The 17,638-nt window shown below is 36.0% G+C and overlaps 1 long non-coding RNA gene across 1 annotated transcript; it reads right to left on the reverse strand.

Moving 5' to 3' along the window:
* Positions 1 to 7,917: 7,917 nt before the first annotated feature.
* LOC130992998 (uncharacterized) lies at positions 7,918 to 8,894 on the reverse strand. The gene is made up of 3 exons (XR_009091562.1): positions 8,443 to 8,894; positions 8,258 to 8,346; positions 7,918 to 8,158 (listed from the first exon to the last, which is right to left on the reverse strand). It is a non-coding gene; the product is annotated as an uncharacterized LOC130992998 (long non-coding RNA).
* Between the last annotated feature and the right edge of the window lie 8,744 nt (positions 8,895 to 17,638).

Consider the following 17,638-nt stretch of genomic DNA (forward strand, 5'->3'; position numbering starts at 1 on the left):
TGTGTGTGTGTTTAGGTTAAGAATTGAGATGGGCCTTGGGCTTCAAAATCTGTTGGGCCATTTTTATTTGGGTGTTTTATTAACTATGGGCCTGAGATATTAAAATCTGATGGGCTTTTATCTATATGGGCTCGGCCCTTTTAAATAAAATCTTATGGATCTTTTAATTTAATTGTTTGGGCCTTATTCAAAGAAAAATATGATGGACTTAGTTTATCTAATTAATTTGGGCTTATATCCATTTAAATTATTTGAGCTCTTAATTATTAATTTAAATTGAGCTTGATTAATTTAATTATATATTAACCTTTTAAATTAATTATTTAAATGGAGTCTTTCATTTGATTATTTATAAATGAACTTTTAAAATAAAATATTTTGAGTTAAATTCTTATTTAATTAATTCTTTTCAAATGACTTATTAATATGGATTATTTGAAAAGGATTAAATTGTTTTATGTATGAGAAAGCATGATCTATGATGATATAATTTGTCTATATGATTTTATATGATTTGTTATTAAATGACGAAATATTTGACTTGATGGCGTGAGTAGAACGAGTTATGATTGATGCACATGTTGAAGTTCGAATAAATAGTTTCGAACCTAAATGTTAGTTATGTGATAAATGTTTTGAGTTTAAGATTTTGAACAAGACAAGATTAATATGGATGCTAAAACCCTAAAATCATTAAAGGAGATAGTTTAGTTTAGAGACCTATCTTCCTTTTCTTCACGACTTCTTCTCGAACTTATCGACTCTTCGTCAATAAAGGTCCAGACGGGAAATGAAAACTAAAGAAGGAAGTAACTCTACGCCCCTAGTGGGAACGGAATGAGGTGGGCTTTCTTAAAACACGTATATAGAGATCCCCTGGATACAGGCCTCTTATACGAAATGAAATGATATAACTGTGATATTTCAAATGATGAATGATTATTATGAAATGAAATGTTTATGGAAATGATTAATTGATGAATGGTTCTTATGAAAGGAAAGATAAATGTTTATGAAATGATTGTCTGCCAAAAATGTTTATGTTTTATGTATGTATCCTATCTGTGTTGGTTCGCCAACTATAAAGGAAATCGAATTCGGACCCTACGCTAGACGAAGGTTTGCTAGTAAGGGTTAACGTGTACACCCATGGAGACTGTGTGTCGCTTGCGACCGGTCTTGGCGTCCGTGGAAGGAGGCCTCCTTCCCGGCGCGTAAAAGGAACAGATATGGATCATATAGACTGAAAATGGGATGCGCATCCAACTTTATGAAATGAAAGAAAATGTTTAGTAAGCACGGGTCCTTCAAGTAAAACCCTGTGTGTTACTGTTGGCAGTACAATAAATTATATAAAATGTTATGTTTCCGGCATATGTTCACTGAGTATTTTTACTCAGCCCTGCATGTTGTTTTCCCTAATGTGCAGGTTGAGCGGGTGATGGAATGGAGTGGAGTTGAGCGGATGAACCTTTTGACATAGAACAATAATGTAACCTTGAGTATACATCTTCATATGTATAACTCACACGTATTTCCGCTGCAAGATACTCTGATTATGTTAAGGTTTTTATTTTAAGTATGATACTCTTTTGTTGGTTAATCCACTTTGACGGGCCTTCCTGAACGAATGTCTTGTTTTTGCCCAAGTGATCAGTTATGATCCTAGTGTTATATAATAATTGTCTCTTTTCGTAAAATGTTTGATTGTTAAGTAAATGCCCCTTTCTTTCCCCGCTTCTTAATCCCCTTCCCGAGTCATAACCCCGGTTAAACCATCCTTAGGGATTGCGGGCTGTGACAGAGTGGTATCAGAGCAGAGCAGTTCGTTTGCTCTGGACCCTAGAAGTTCCTTTCAAAGTAAAGTCTAGATCGAGTCATTTGACTTAAATGAATCTTATGACACCGCTCAACGCTCCATTGCATCACGCTCAATCAAAGAAAAAGGTAACTGAAGTTGCAATGTTTAATTATGTTATGGTTTTAAACAGTTGCAAGGATGTGATTGTGAAACGCAGGTTATAAATGAAATGTTGATGCTTTACCTTTTTATGGCACAATTTGTGTATATTATGTTGATACGATTGTACGAATGAAAGGACATGGACACGTTTTTCAAGGAACATAGATTGCTATGAGTTACATGATCATAAATTGGAAAAGAACATAGATTGATGGATCAATAGGATATTCCTATATATTAGATGCTTGATATGTCGAATCAGAAAATGATTGAACACCTCGAGTGTTTTGGTTTCCTTTGGGAGACTGTAGTTTCGTTGAAACTCAAAGATACTGAAAAGATACGTGCCACGTTGAAAGTAAGTCAACAAAAGGTGGCAAGAGACAACTTCAAGATGGGCGTTACACCACGAAGGTTTTTAAGCATAGTCTCTACGTTCGATAGTTCACACATGACGGAACATCGAATTAACTTTGTTTCATGATGAGTTATAGAAAGAATATGGTTGGACTGTTACATTACTATGTTGTAATATATCTACTTATGGAAGAATGTTGAACGTTCAGAATATAAGTCTAAGAGATAGGACCCTATGCTTCAGCTATTAGCTTACTGTTACGAACTTAAGTTTTGTTATGTATAGTATGATGAGAATTTAGAAGACCCAGAATTACCAAGTTCGGGATGATGTTTCCCGTGTAACTGGGAAGTGATTATGTTGGACCTGGCCAGTCCACATGATCCAAATCTCAGTAGACGTCTTTTGGGTTTATAAACCCCTGTATTTCAACTTCAGTTTAAAAATCAGATGGGTTCTCACTCTAGGTCATTTTGTTCGACCTAGTAGTTACTCCATTCTACCCTCTGGTTATTTATTTGAGGGTCTTGAACAAATTTTCTGCAACACTTTATTTTGATATCATTTGAGATTTGAGCTTTTGCAAATTTGAGTTGCCCTAGTAGATTCTTTTGAGGTATACGACTAAGAAGTGTTAGTATATTAACTTAGTAAGTCACCCAAACTATAGCTTGGTTAACTGTCCATCAGTTTGTGTCTAAAATTAGTTGACATTAGTTCTTCTCCTATGATTATTATCAACCATACATTTTGTTAGCAATTTATAGTACAAACCGTAAGGTTTGAGAAAAAGGACTTGAGTTATTTTGTCTATGCTGATTTCACGATGGAATCATGGAAAAGTGTTACGCATGTGATATGAGAAAAGGAATGTATTGATGATCGTTTTTCTTTGAAAAATAGAATGTCTGGTAGATGAGAAGCTAGAAACGAGATGAGGACAAAAATAAACCATTACGAAAGATGGATGAACTTTTTCTCGAGTAAAGCTTGTTATAGCTATGAAACCAAGAATCCAGTTGAGGGTAAACTCTAGATTAAGACGATGAAGAAAACCTTTGATTTTTTTGTACCGCACAAAAAAAAAACGACTTCATGTGTTGCGTTCCAGTTGATTGGATCTACAGATTTTGGTGGGAGGCCAAAAGAAAAGCAATGACTCAAGAATGTTAGCAAACTTGTCTTAGTAAGACTATAGGACGGACACATATTACATATATATATATTTTTTTTTATATCTGCGATAGGAGGAGAGAAACGAAAAATGTTCAATCTAAAGCAAAACATGATATCTATGACCTAGTATGACCACATTTGTTGTGGCATGTCCGTTATACCCCACAATAGGTGGACATCAATGAAAAGATCCCGAAGAAGTTTCGCCCTGGCCTAAAGTATGAGATAAGAATGGCACTCGCCAACCACGATGAGTTTACGTACTTTGAATTGCTCAGCAAAACTCTAGACGCTAAGGTAGTTATGCCCGGGGATCACCCGTCACAAATTCAAACTGAACAAAGTGATCAAGACATGAAAAAAAAAAAAAAAAAAAACTTTTCACCCATAGAAGGAACGACGATAGTAACACGTAGTTATATGAACCTGTAATCGAATGCAGGATCACTTAAGGTGGTAGCGAATAACTTGATGTTATATCAATATGGAACGTAGATATAACCCTAAGAATGGACTGGTTAGCTGAGAACTATATGCTATGATTTATGCAATGAATGGGAAATCTCCTTCAAACCTCCAGAAATAGACGCTTTAAGTTTTCACGAGATTAGTATAAGGAGCGGATACCAGTTATTTCATACATACAAGCCATAAAGGTGATAAATAAGAAACATTACCAAGCTTTCCTTGTATACCTAAACGGAGGAGCTAGAACCGAAAGGACAGTTGAGGACATAGAAGTTATACGTGAGTTCCATTATGATTATCCGGAAAACTTACCGAGACTGCCACCTAACAGAAAAGTAGAATTTACCATCGACCTAGTACTAAGATCGACATGTGTATCAAAAGCATCGAACAAGATGACTCCAAAGGAATCGGAGAACCTAAAGATCCAGTTGCAGAAACTACTAGACCTAAGTTAGATCATGTCTAGTGCATTCCCATCGGGAGCGCATATTTGTATGTTATGAAGAAGTATGATACTTTAAAAAGGCGCACAGACAATAGAGCGTGGAACAAATTAATACTCAAGAATGAATATCCTTTACTGAGGGTAGATGAATTGTTTGACCAACTCAAAGGTGCAAATGTGTTTTCCAAGATCGATTGAGAATCGGATGCATCACCCAAGACAACTTTTAGAACGGGTTATGACCACTACAAGTTTGTAGTTGTGCCATTCAGGCTAACAAATGCCCAGATATATTCATGGGCATCATTGATAGAGTATTCTACCTTCACCTGGATAAGTTCGTCTTAGTGACTCCAAGAATGAAGATGAACATAAGGAACATTTAGGGACCATGTACACAAGTACTATTGGGTGAACGAATTTATGCCAAATCAGTAGGTGTGAGTTTTGCTCAAGGAAGTGGCATTTTCTGGAACATATTGAATGATTTGAGTTTATATATGTGTTTATATTTATTAAATATTGCACGTATAATTTACTTAGATTAATTTGAACACCAAGGTTCAAATTTGATGAAGGCCGTGAGTCATAAGGCCAGAGACGAGCGATGCTCGATTTTAATTGAGTTATTTTGAGCATGCCAATGTGTTTAGAATAATTAAAAATATTTGTATTTAAATTTTTGGAATTTATTTCCATTAAATACGAATTTTCTAACTATTCGATGATTTATTAAATTGAGATATGTGGAGTATGTGAAGTCATGTAAGTGAACTAGCAGTGCATATGAGTTAATGCTATGTTAGTAAGACTATATGAATTATTTGAGTATTTATGAGATGAGCATGATTAGTAAGTTATTGAGTTTTTTTTGAATTGCCTGAGAAATGCATATAAAATGGCTAAGTATGAGAAATTAGCATGGATTAGATTTATTAGTTTAAATGAGATAAATAAATTAGAGAAGCATGATAATTAATTATAATTGGAATTTAGTATTTAATTACAAAGTCCGAGATTTAATCGAGAACTATGAGCATAATAAATTGTTAAGATATAATTTATTATTTGAGTTTGATATCGATTATGTGTCTAAATGGAGTGAGTGTGAGAGTTATGAATAACGCACATAAATGTTGGTATCTGACACTCGAACAATTGGTGTCGAGTATAAATGATAGTTTACTGATAAAGAGTTTTGATGATTTTGAATTGTAGTGCTAGAGATTCTAAAACCTGATAAGGAATTTGTAGTAGCTGATGAGACAAAGAGGATGGGTTGAACCCGTAAAGGATTATGATTTTGGTATTAACCATCACATGGACAAGACCAATGTAGTAGATGATACAGTGAGCCGGAAGGCCTCGTCTAAGATATGATAAGATGATGATAGAAGTGATTAAACCACCCAGCTTGAGGAAAATTGTGGTAGGAGCACGAAGGAATGATGAGAAGTTAAGAGTAAGAATAAGGATAAGAAGTTTCAAGAATTACCACGAGGAATCAAATAATGCTATCTTCTTTGAAGGGAAGATATGCATCTCCATGACAATGAACTTAAGAATAAGATAAAGCCACGGCACCCTTATACTATCACCAGGAAGTACTAAGATGTATTAAGATCTAGAAAAAAAAATTCTAGTTAGGAGCAATAAAACGAGATGTAACCTCATTTGTTGAAATATGTCTTGCGTACTAGCAAGTGAAGGTTTTACAACATATCATATTGTTACTTTGAGTCTTCGAGCTCATAAAGTCAAGCTTAATGTCATGTTTGGGACAAACCGAGCCCTTAACGAACCAATGAATTTCGTTGTCGAGATGGATTTTTCGAATCCATCAGACTTAAGCAAAGGTTGTCACGAAAGGGGGCAGTGAATGCCCACATGACTCGAGATTCCATCGATGAATGAATAAAAGTTTATAATGGCGTTTTAGGCTGACTGCCTACATGCTCGAAATGGTTGGTCTCCTTACAAACTATTTAAGTTGCCTTAGGAATGCTTTAGAGATATTAGTCGTTATAGTTCCGCTTAAACGACATAGAAATTACTAATAAGGTATGTTGAGGACGACCAAGCTAAACCGGGGTGAAAGCTGAGAACATGTTTTTGCCACTCTTTGTGAGACATATAATACCAGTTATCAATCGACTATCGATAGGTTAGCAAATGAGGCGTTATACGTGAGGAAATATAGATCACCACTTTGTTGGGATGAAATGACTAGATGATTGAAATTATCCGTCAAAATTTGATAGTGAATAAAATAGGGGCCATGATTGACAGAGTCATATGTTGACAAATGACAAATTGACCTATGATGTGAAAGTGGAGAGATAATTTCCATAAAAGTTTCTCCATCAAGAGAAATCATTGGATTCAATGTGAAGGGTAAACCTAAACCCCGTTTTATAGGCTCATACGAGATTGTAGAAAGGATGAGCCCAATAACTTATTGGTTAGCGTTAGCGCTAAGCTTTGAGAATGTGCGTAACGTATCCCTTGTGTCGCGAATAGAGAAGTATGTTTACGATTCAAAGCATATGATCCATAAGAACAACATTGTTATTAGTCAATATTTGAGTTACGAAGGAAGATCCAAATCTATCTTAGATCGGGAAGTTCAAGTACTAAGGACTAAGTCGATACCGATAGTAAGGGACCTATGAATATATCATGGTCAAGAATAGACTACGGTCTAACAGGAAAGTGAAGTACTCAGAGTTATTTTCTGAGGTACAAATTTCGGGACGAAATTTCTTTTAAGGGGGATAGTATGTAATGACCCGACTTTTAATTGATGATTTAAAATCTTCTAATGACTGATTAAGGATTTATTTTGATAATTAGGATTCAGCATCCATTAATAAAATATGAACTTATATGAATTTGATGATTTATATACGTGATGATTTATTTTCATTTTTTATTTTCAATGGATGATGCACTCAAAATATATTTTGAGTCCATTAATCTATTACCGAGGATTTAACATTGAAGTGTTAAATATAGATCTTTTAATTGATTGTTAAAGTGAGCCCATGAGTTATTTAATTTATTTAAATGGCAAGCTCAATTAAATTTTATACTTCAAATGAGGAATTTGGCTTATATGTATTAACGTATTTATATGAGTTTCAGACTTCATAATTATGCAAGACAAAAAGTCCACAGTCATACATAGTAGACTGGAAAAAAAAAATTCCACATTCATACTAAGCATGCTGAAGAATTTCCACAATCATGCTAAGCATGCTGAAGAAATTCCACAGTCATGCTAAGCATGCTGAAGAAGTCCACGATCCTCATCCATCCAAGCCACCCCATTTTTCTTTTATAACCTACACCATTTTTCAGCCAATTCCCACCTCTCACATTCATCTACCATCTCTCTCGCAGCCAAGAAACAACACCACATCTTTCATCATTCAAGGTTTATATTCTAATTTATATATTATGATATCCTTCAATTGTATACATCAACTCCAGAACACCAACACATGCTCATTAACTCAGATTTACATATGCTTTGATAAATGAAGAAAATGAGTAGCAAATTCATAATTTACAGATACAAGATATGTTACATGTGAACTGAAATTGCACAAATCCTATTTGCTATTTTATGAACTGAATGTGAGGCTTGAGTCACTGTTTTTGTATGTGTGAGTCGAGGTCAGGGGGACGGCAGCCGCGGTGGCTGCCGGTGGTCGACGAGAGGCGGCGGAGCCTTGGTTCTGTTCTGCCAAGAAGGGGAAAGAGGAGAGGGTTTTCAGCTTTTAATTAAAATGAAGAAGGTGGTAGGAGAAAATGGAAAGGAGAGAAGGGAAATTAGGGTTACCTGGTTTCAGACGGCGGCCGGCGGCGGAGCTATGGTGGCTCGTCGACGTCGGCGGCGGCGGTAACGTGATAGCAGCGACGTCGCCGTTGCTTTGTTTCAGCCAAATCGGAAAGGAGATAGGGGTTTTCAGTTTTAATTTGAAAGGGGAAGAAGATGAGGAAAGTAGAGAGGGAGTTAGGGTTTACCTGCTGAACGGCGGCGGCACCGCGGGGGTTGCTTCGCCGGAAATCGGAGGAAGACAAGGACGACGGCGGCGGTAGCCATTAGGGCTGCTGGATCGACCGAAAGAGGGGGAGGCGGCGGCGTTTTACGTCGTTCGTCGGCCCAGAGAGAGATCGAGACGAGGGTGAGAGTTAGAGAGGGAGGAAAGGCGGTGGCCGTGGTCTTGACGCGGCAGCGGATCTGCTGCAAGGACGACGGAGGCAGCGGCGGCGGCGCACCGCTTTGACAGCGGCGTGCGTCTGCTGTACCTTGTTCCGGCAGTCTTGTGAGAGAGAGAGCGGAGGCGACGGCGAGGCGGCGCGCCGAAGGCGGCGCCGCCCTCAGCCGAACAGAGAGGGAGAGACGAGAGAGGGAGCCATAGAGAGAGAAAGGAGGATAGGCGCAGCTGATGTGTGTGTGATTGAAGGTGTTTTGATGTGTGTGTGTTTAGGTTAAGAATTGAGATGGGCCTTGGGCTTCAAAATCTGTTGGGCCATTTTTATTTGGGTGTTTTATTAACTATGGGCCTGAGATATTAAAATCTGATGGGCTTTTATCTATATGGGCTCGGCCCTTTTAAATAAAATCTTATGGATCTTTTAATTTAATTGTTTGGGCCTTATTCAAAGAAAAATATGATGGACTTAGTTTATCTAATTAATTTGGGCTTATATCCATTTAAATTATTTGAGCTCTTAATTATTAATTTAAATTGAGCTTGATTAATTTAATTATATATTAACCTTTTAAATTAATTATTTAAATGGAGTCTTTCATTTGATTATTTATAAATGAACTTTTAAAATAAAATATTTTGAGTTAAATTCTTATTTAATTAATTCTTTTCAAATGACTTATTAATATGGATTATTTGAAAAGGATTAAATTGTTTTATGTATGAGAAAGCATGATCTATGATGATATAATTTGTCTATATGATTTTATATGATTTGTTATTAAATGACGAAATATTTGACTTGATGGCGTGAGTAGAACGAGTTATGATTGATGCACATGTTGAAGTTCGAATAAATAGTTTCGAACCTAAATGTTAGTTATGTGATAAATGTTTTGAGTTTAAGATTTTGAACAAGACAAGATTAATATGGATGCTAAAACCCTAAAATCATTAAAGGAGATAGTTTAGTTTAGAGACCTATCTTCCTTTTCTTCACGACTTCTTCTCGAACTTATCGACTCTTCGTCAATAAAGGTCCAGACGGGAAATGAAAACTAAAGAAGGAAGTAACTCTACGCCCCTAGTGGGAACGGAATGAGGTGGGCTTTCTTAAAACACGTATATAGAGATCCCCTGGATACAGGCCTCTTATACGAAATGAAATGATATAACTGTGATATTTCAAATGATGAATGATTATTATGAAATGAAATGTTTATGGAAATGATTAATTGATGAATGGTTCTTATGAAAGGAAAGATAAATGTTTATGAAATGATTGTCTGCCAAAAATGTTTATGTTTTATGTATGTATCCTATCTGTGTTGGTTCGCCAACTATAAAGGAAATCGAATTCGGACCCTACGCTAGACGAAGGTTTGCTAGTAAGGGTTAACGTGTACACCCATGGAGACTGTGTGTCGCTTGCGACCGGTCTTGGCGTCCGTGGAAGGAGGCCTCCTTCCCGGCGCGTAAAAGGAACAGATATGGATCATATAGACTGAAAATGGGATGCGCATCCAACTTTATGAAATGAAAGAAAATGTTTAGTAAGCACGGGTCCTTCAAGTAAAACCCTGTGTGTTACTGTTGGCAGTACAATAAATTATATAAAATGTTATGTTTCCGGCATATGTTCACTGAGTATTTTTACTCAGCCCTGCATGTTGTTTTCCCTAATGTGCAGGTTGAGCGGGTGATGGAATGGAGTGGAGTTGAGCGGATGAACCTTTTGACATAGAACAATAATGTAACCTTGAGTATACATCTTCATATGTATAACTCACACGTATTTCCGCTGCAAGATACTCTGATTATGTTAAGGTTTTTATTTTAAGTATGATACTCTTTTGTTGGTTAATCCACTTTGACGGGCCTTCCTGAACGAATGTCTTGTTTTTGCCCAAGTGATCAGTTATGATCCTAGTGTTATATAATAATTGTCTCTTTTCGTAAAATGTTTGATTGTTAAGTAAATGCCCCTTTCTTTCCCCGCTTCTTAATCCCCTTCCCGAGTCATAACCCCGGTTAAACCATCCTTAGGGATTGCGGGCTGTGACATGATGCAAGGAGGAGGTTTAAGGTCACGGAAAGTGATGTTTATAGAGTGTTTGGATTCCTTAGGGGTAAGCAATTCATTGAAGTATTCCAGCTGCAATCAACTAGTGACATATTTGAGCAGTGGTTTTTATTTTTTGGGGTTGACAACAGAGACCAAATTAAGATTGGGGTCGTATTGGAACATATGCTTGAGTGTAAAAGCAGTGGCACTTGGTTTAAGCGTCATTTCATGATAGCGATGGGATTTTCATTGTTCGAGAGCTGTCCCAATGGTACTGTACATCCTTTCATATTAGGGTGTCTTAAAGATTTGACTGGGCTTAGAAGATGAAATTGGGCAGAATACATGTTATCAAGCCTGAAACAACATATATACAGTTGGATGAAGGGTGAAAGCAGGGTATATCCTGGTCCTGCATTGTTTCTTACTGTAAGTTTTTATTTCAGATGGATATTTATGTAAAGTAATTTAAATGTTATTTGTTTAGTAAGGTTAACTGGGATTATAATTATTCTACATTATAAATGTTTATATGTGTTATTGATATTTCACTAATTTTATTAACAAAACATGGAGCGCAGGATATAGAAAATCCACATGTTATGGACAGTGATGTTACACTACCTCCTATGCACACGGTACAGGTCTTGGACTTCATTCCATAGTATAACATGCTATTTCATATTATATATTCAATACATATTAAGCCAGTATAATGAGAAGAGTTATCTTTTTGCTCACTGTCAAACATTTTTGTTGCAACAGGATGTTAATATCAGTGATGTTTCAGATGTTGTGTGTCACACTGATGGTAATCAGTCACTCGTTGTGAAGGTGGGTGCGTTCAATGCACAATGATAGTGGTGAAGTTATTGTTCTATTTTCCATAGATTAAAATATGATTCTTAGTTATTATATGATTAAATGATCCTTTCGCATTCGTTTATATAGGTGGTTGATGTTGTGAAAGAAAAATAAATTGATGATATGGAGACTACAGAAGCTTCTGCTAGTATGCCTAGCGTACTTGATAAAGGGAAAATAAAAGATGAGGATCGTTTGGGTCATTAGGACTGTGTAGTCACTATAAAATACTTACATATTCCTTCTTGACCAGATGGTGTCGGTTGTGACTAAGGGTGAGCCAGTTGTGGGATTGAGAAAATCTCAAAGGGTAAATACTTAATTTTCGTCCAATTTGGGTACATGTTTAATGATTAAATTTAACTTAAAATATATAACCTAATTGTATACAGGTGAAAGGAATGGGAATCATCTTAAGTGATAATGCAGTCAAAGGCGGAGGCCATGTGAAGGATGTGATAAAAAAAACGTTATGTCAGGAAGTCTAAGTAGTTGGATTCGATGTGGTTGTATTATAATTATTTAACTTATCTAGCAGGTAATGGATAAACCTCTAAGTATCAACGAAATCCTACGTTTACCATTATGCCAACTTGACAACATTGTAGGTGAATAGGATCGATTAAAACTTTTGAACACATTTTGCAATCATGTTGAACGTGTGTGTGTATATATATATATATATAGTGTAATCTATTTTGACGTGATATCATAATGTTTGTGTATTTTCTTGTGGTATAATTGTGATGTACATTTGTGGTAAGGATGATGTTGGAGGATTGCATATTAGTGTAAATGACCAAATTGGCGAAACTCCGAAGCAAATTGGTTGGCTGAAATCAAGTAAGTTTAGGTCACCCCTTTGTTCATTGTGTCCTAACAAAAATGTGACTAAAGTCGAGAACGAGATTGGTATGTACTGCATGTATCATGACAACGTTAACGGGTACGATGTTTCCTCGTATGGATAATATGTTTTTGACGTTTGGTGTGAATATTTAGTTTACAACATATATGTAATATGTGTAGGGGTTAGGCTCTGTTCTCACACAAAGAGGTTGAGATTTCTCGATATGAAATGGCATTGTTAAGGAAGGGGTGCATTGTTAATATGTCAGTAATTGACGCATGGTGTTTATTGTTGAATTCGCAAGAGTATATACGTTCGAGTTCTTTACCCTTACGTTTTTTTGCAACAACTAATTTATATGTGAGTTTGTTAAATAGTGGATTGACCAACAATTTTTTGCATCTGTTTTGGTTTCTTAACGCATTACAAATTTATAGATGGATTGTATACATCCTGGTGAGTTAACATATGAGGAACAAAGTGGTGCATTTAATTCGATCCTGTCGTCGGAGTTAAGAATGTATCATCGAAACCCTTTGCATGTAGTAGATATGGTAAGCACTTCTAGAACAAAATATTGCGAGTGAAACTGGATTTATAAGAATTAAGTTGATTACTGTGTTGTGTTTTGTAGTTCTTTTTCCCTGTGATTAATGACGGGCTGTATTATGCGGTGTGCGCTGATGCCAAGAGAGGTCGGATTTTTATCTTGGACAGTCTTTGTGATTCGGCAAGCACAAATGATACTTGCAAATACGAGAGAGTCTGCACTATTATTGTGAGTTAATAACATTTATTATTATCATCCATCAACATATTCTATTATGTAGATTTGCTGACGAAGCTATGATGTGTTTCAGCGCACACTGCTGGTTGATTATTTATACAAATCGCGCGTAGAAGAAAAGGCAATATCAGTTGCAAAAGCAAGGTTACATGTTGTGCGGACAAAGTGGGCTGATAAGACAAACTTTGAAGACACAGGAATTTACCTAATGAGGCATTTAGAAACTTTCATTGGGGATGCTTCTTCAAGTGGGAAATGCATGCGTCCAACATCGATGAAAAAACAACTTCGAGTTATGCGTGTGAGGTATATTGGTGCTTTGATTAGTTGGGTGCTTTGATTAGTTGGGCAGGTAACAAAGTTCAAGAGGAGATTGGAAGGCAAGCCTCGATTACTTATAAGGAGGTCTGCAAAAACTCGAAAATTAATGTTACCTCTCTGTTAATTGGTTAACACCTTTCAGGAAATTTGGACAGGATCTAGTGTTTTTGTATTAGGTTGAATAGACTTTTGCTTGGAGGCTGCCATAATTTTTGCTACATGTTAAAACTATTAGACTTGACAGACGATTGTGTCACTTAATTTTAAATTGTTTGATTTAATATGTTTAGAGCCGAATTCTATATTTCAGAGAATTGTTTTATAGGCCTGCTTCGTATTGTTAGATTGACATACTTTATTAGAATACCAAAAAGGTTTTGTCGATGTCTCTACAACTATACCATGGTAAAGTATAATGAACATATTATGGAGTTTTCTGAACATGACAAGGACGTCGGATGAACATTGGAAACTTATCATATTACAGTATGATATTATTATATAACGCCAATGAGACTTTCATATTATCAGGTGAACACATTGTTTTTGGGTCAAACTTATAGAGTTCAAGCTATTTTTGAGTCAAATTCTATTGAGTTGTCAGATTATTTGCACTGTACTTTTATCGGGTTAATTTTTTTTAACAATAATCCTTTCGAATTATCGATCTAATCAGGCTAGCTCACAAATTTCGGGCTGGATTGACGTCCCAATAGTAAAGCATTAAATAAGTTTGATTTTTCTTTGGGTGATTATATTCACAGCCTCTATTTTACTCTATATAGCCCCTTATTTATTAAAATATTAAAAGTATTTATGTATAGCCTATTCTTAAAAAATAGCCTTATATTTTTTCTTTTGACGTGACTTTAGCCTTTAAAATTCTGCAAATAGTCTGCTCTTCAATTTTTAGCCTTCTTATATTCTCCTTTCCCACTATCATATCTTTTTTATCATGTTCTTCTCTTTGGCTATTACTTTCATTAGAAAGTGGCGAGAAATTGAAGAACAATGTAATGGAGTGGAAGAGGAAAGCATAAAAAAGAAAAAACTATATTTAGTAGCATAATTGTATACTCATTTTGTATCGATGAGCTTTTCTCATTAACAAAAATTGCATACAATCCTAAAGCCCCTTCCCAAGATCAAAACTGAAAGACGTGGCATTCAAGTTCAGCCATCCAATTGCTAATGTGAGGTGATTTTTCTTTTGAATTTAGATCCCACTTGTTATGGTTGAGTCTCAAAGTTACATGTCATCATTTGAGTGCAGTTCACATGTTTGATGAAATGCTTGAATGACTATGCTTTTAAAAATTCTGCAGAAAAATGGTAAAAGATTTGATATGACGCGGAACAGTGGACGAGTTTTGTCGTTGTATTGACAGATATTGAGGAGCCTCAAGGGAAGCAGGTGAAAGAAAAAAAAATGGGGTTAAGCGATGGAGCCTCAAGGAAAGTAGACGAAAGAATAAAAATGAAGCTAAAGGATAAAATAGTCTATATGTAAATATCTTTAATATTTTAATAAATTTATTTTCCATGGAGAGTAAAATGGAGGCTATGAATAAAGTGGAGGAGGAGACGGAGGAGGAATGGTACCGATATCCCCATCGCAGAAGCCGCGTTTGAGTGACAAGGCGGGGAGAGATCTACAATTCGATGAGGGGAGTTTCAATGGGAGGCAAGACAAGGAGAAAGGTGTCACTGTGCAGGTCATTGTTCGATGCAGGTTCATGAATTTGCTTAACGCTTCGATTTTCTTAGCATTTTGAATTATTTTTTCAATAAATGAATATTGATTGTAGTGTTTGATTTGTTCTCTTTTTTATTTCTGTTGTTTAGGACGTTGAGTGAGGATGAGGCGAGAATACATACGCCTGTGGTGATTTATTGCAATGAGAACAAAAAAGAAGTTTGTGCTGTTCAGAATATTGCTAATAAGCGGATAGATAGAACTTTCCTTTTTGACAAGGTTTGCCATTTATTTTTATTTGCTAGAGAAAGAAAAAATTATTTGTTCATTAGCCTGTTAAATCACATTTCATGAGCTCATAACTTTTATTTATCTAAAAAAAGCAATCTTTTTGTTGGAAATATAATAAAAAAAAAATATGTTTCACGCATTGAAGTTCTGCTTTCGTGTTGTCTTACTTTAGATGGCCTTGTGAAAATAAGATTTATGTACCTGTGTTTAGGTCTTTGGTCCATCATCCCAGCAAAAGGATTTATATGAACAAACATTCAGCCTTATTGTGTTTGAGGTTCTAGAGGAGTATAATTGCACCATCTTTGCCTACGGGCAAACTGAAAGTGGGAGAACTCATACCATGGATTGTGGATAAAAAAAGGGTATTGTGTGATGCTATTGATGGATAATTTGTTTATCATGTTTTTGCAGTTTTACATTAGTAAACTTCATTTTTGAGATTTTACTCTTTTTTCCATTTAGAATGGTGAATATCCAAGCGATGCGGGTGTTATTCCAAGAGCAGTTCGACAAATTTTTGACATTTTGAAGGCTCGGCATGCTGAGTATACCCTGAAACTTACATTCTTAGAACTATATAACGAGGAAATATCAGATCTTTTGGCACCAGAAGAAACTTCAAAATTTCACGAGGACAAGTCGAAGAAACCTAGTGCACTTATGGAGGATGGAAAAGTTGGAGTTTTTGTTCGGGGACTGAAAGAAGAGATATTTTGATTGCTAATGAAATATATAAGATCTTAGAGAAAGGTTCTGCTAAAAGGAAGACAACAGATACCCTTCTGAACAAACAGAGCAAACGCTCCCATACTATTTTTTCATCACTATTCACATCAAGGAGTGTACACCAGAAGGATAGGAAATAATCAAATTTTTTCTGAACATGACAAGGACGTCTGCTGTGCGTACTGATATACTAAATCTTATTTTAAAATTATGTTTTTGGGCATGAAACTCTTTGGAAAATCCATAGAACTAATTTTTGTTGTTGTGTTGAACTTTACTATAACTTAAATGAACCTAAGAGTGCGAAACAATAAACACATGTATAAGCAACAAAGTAAACAATTGGAAATACATAAAAACTCAACTAAGCAAAATGACATGTAAACAACAAAATGCCAAACTGTTGTGCGTACTGAACAGATACTTAACAAAGTAAAAAATCAATTGGAAATCCATAAAAACTCAACGCATTAGAAAAATTACATGTTGCACCGCTGGTTATAATGCAAACGCCCCAACTAATAGCGTCTATGCCAAATAGAATGAAAGATCTGTACTATTCGACGTCTACCCCAAATACCATTGAACCAACTGTTAGTAGCTTCCTTGCTTGGGCAATTCCTTGAATTGTGATGACCCTTAGTGTTACACTTCCGACAAAGCCACAAAGGTTTTTGTGCAAGAAGCATTGCCTTCTCTTTGTCAGATTTCCGTCGACCACCACACTCGCTTCCCTTGGTTCTAACTATATCAGGTGGCAGAACGGATGGGGAATCTGTTGGTGCAGACCCATAGAATTCAAGGAACCTACTCTCCTTCGAGCTTTTTGAGTTATCAGAGCGTGCAAGCTTAGCAAAATTTTCCCTGACTTCAACAAGAGTAGAATACAGTTGCTCGCTGAGCTCTTCATCTCCCTTGACAAATCCGATGCTCTCACCAACAATCTTGAAAAAACGAAAATCACTGTTTGATGAGGACTTCGAAAAACTGTTTTCCTTTCCGGAGTATTTTTCATCGAGTCGAATAATACTAAACTTGCACCAGCGTTTGACAATGTACTTATGAGGGATATTGTCAAACTCTTAAGAACAAGGAACATATGGTTGCAAAGTGTACATTTACGGACGAACAACTTGCAACTGCATGACACGTTGTCTTTCGAGTGCATATAACGAACCCTGAATAGGCCGATGAGATTGTCCTCAACATCATAAATAGTGTCTTCGCCTTCAGATGAAATCTTACAAATTTCACATCCAATCAATGAGGTTTGGATCTCCTGTTGCACCTCCTTGAAGACAGAATTTGTGTAGATGGATGCAGCATACTTCTCAATGGGTAGTTGTGTACGCATTTTAGGGACCCGTGTCTCATCGGCAAGTGTTATCTTTTGATAATTATG

The sequence above is a fragment of the Salvia miltiorrhiza genome, chromosome 7 (assembly GCF_028751815.1).
Source record: "Salvia miltiorrhiza cultivar Shanhuang (shh) chromosome 7, IMPLAD_Smil_shh, whole genome shotgun sequence".
Taxonomy (NCBI): Eukaryota; Viridiplantae; Streptophyta; class Magnoliopsida; order Lamiales; family Lamiaceae; genus Salvia; species Salvia miltiorrhiza.